Raw genomic sequence first — 2053 nt, forward strand, 5'->3', positions numbered from 1 at the left:
ATTGACGATGAGGATTTATTAACCTGTGATTCTATTCTTTATATCTGCTAATTGTTCACACCGGCTAAAATGCAATGTAACAAATGTAATTAGTGGCTCGCTTATTAATACTTCAGCAACTTTGATGAAGCCCGTGTTTCACTGAAGAGGATTAATAAGACTGAATCTAACTTAGAGTTGCCAAATTGATTACAATAATAATAGTCATTCTTCATTTGCCCTCCTTTTCTCATATAATAATTAGTAGCAATTAGACATTTGGTAATATTTGCGTGAAATATGTTATTTCAAACTTGAAATTTATCTTTTCTTCTTTGTTTCATTATTAATAGTACTGTTGTTGTTGTTGCTATGATGATGATGATGATGATGATGATGATGATGATGATGATGATGATGATGATGATAATAATAATAATAATAATAATAATAATAATAATAGTAATAATAATAATAGTAATAATAATAATAATAATAATAATAATAATAATAATAATAATAATAATAATAATAGTATTATTGTTATTATTATTATTATTATTTATTAATTATTTATTTCAATATTTCCACAGACATCCAATATGGTTGTTAAAGTATTAATGCATTGAGTAATGTAGCTACAGAAATACTATGTCTAACAAAAATATCTGGATAATCACGACAGAAGCGCATTCGAGAGTAGATACACTTGAAAATTCAGCAGACCGCCTATTTAAATAGTAGAAGCGACTATACGACAGTTTTACTTTACACCACTTTGAAATAAGAATAGCACACTGGAAAATGTGAACGGACATACAAGACAGTGTTCACATATCTTAGCTTTGGTGAACTCTAGACTAGACTTGATGCTAAACATCACAGCAAGAACTATCATCGATTCACACTTAAGTTTTACAGAAGTTTAAGGTTCACGTTCCTTTTCCTAAATGACGTATATATAAGTAATTTCTAAACTTTGAAAGTGTGTATAATAATTAAATAATAATTGTAATTATAATTTCCACAATAAAGGCGGTGAATGTGAAGAATTCACCGATGTCGACTTTGGCTTTCATCCTTTCAAGGTTAAAAAATTAAGTACCAGTCGGGTATTGGGATCGATGTAACTGATTATTGTTTCCCTTCAACAATTGCCGGCTCTGTTGTAAAATTTGAAACAATTATTATTTACACCGTTTAAGGAAAGAATTTAGTAGAATCGATAGATGGTGTGGAAAAATGCATTGAGATGATTCTTTTGAATATTTACAATCTGTAGTGAGGTCCCGTGTAAATGAACGTTATCTCTTGCTTTTTCAGGGCCGATAAATAAATTGTTAAGCACTGGGGTTGATGGCTTCGATTGGGTCCCTTCTTGATATCACAGATCTTCTAAATCAAAAATCTTTCATTTCTACAACTCACCTGTTGCCTGTTGTCAGTAACATGTAATTTCCCATAAAAAGAACAAAAACTTATCGGGAACATTCTTTGTTGGTTTAAAGCATAACAAGCCATTTTGAAAAGTAACTGAATAAAATTGAATCAAAAGTTAGCTAATGATTAATACTTTATATTTCAAATAACGCTAAATAGTTCAACAAGAAATTATTCATTGATCTTTCAGTTTCTCCTAACCAGTCGATTTTTAAATCTATTTTTCTAAGTTAAGAACACATTTTAAATTTCACATTTTGAAATAATATTTGAAAATGAGGAAAAAAATGTTAAGGTGAACAATAATAAAAGAAACTTCTTTTGCAGCGCGATACCAATTGCATTTTTTAATTCTGATTTAATATGAAGGAATTCTACCTAAGTGTCTGATGACTCTGCCAGCTCACTCTTGTGAGCCAAATCTTCCCTTATGTTGCTGATTCACAGCATAATTAGCTATTTACGCTGGTTACGCCAAGAAAAGCTAAATGTTTGAATACAACATTCTCTATAATTTGCTCCTAAAGTCTCATATACGTTTAGTTCATTGGAAGTTATTTACGAGAAGGTGCTGAAAAGTTCCTGGCTTTAAGTAAACGAAAATTCAGGATCAATTAATTACGATTATATTCAG

The sequence above is a fragment of the Octopus bimaculoides genome, chromosome 12, assembly GCF_046866305.1.
Source record: "Octopus bimaculoides isolate indiv1 chromosome 12, ASM4686630v1, whole genome shotgun sequence".
In the NCBI taxonomy this organism is placed as follows: Eukaryota; Metazoa; Mollusca; class Cephalopoda; order Octopoda; family Octopodidae; genus Octopus; species Octopus bimaculoides.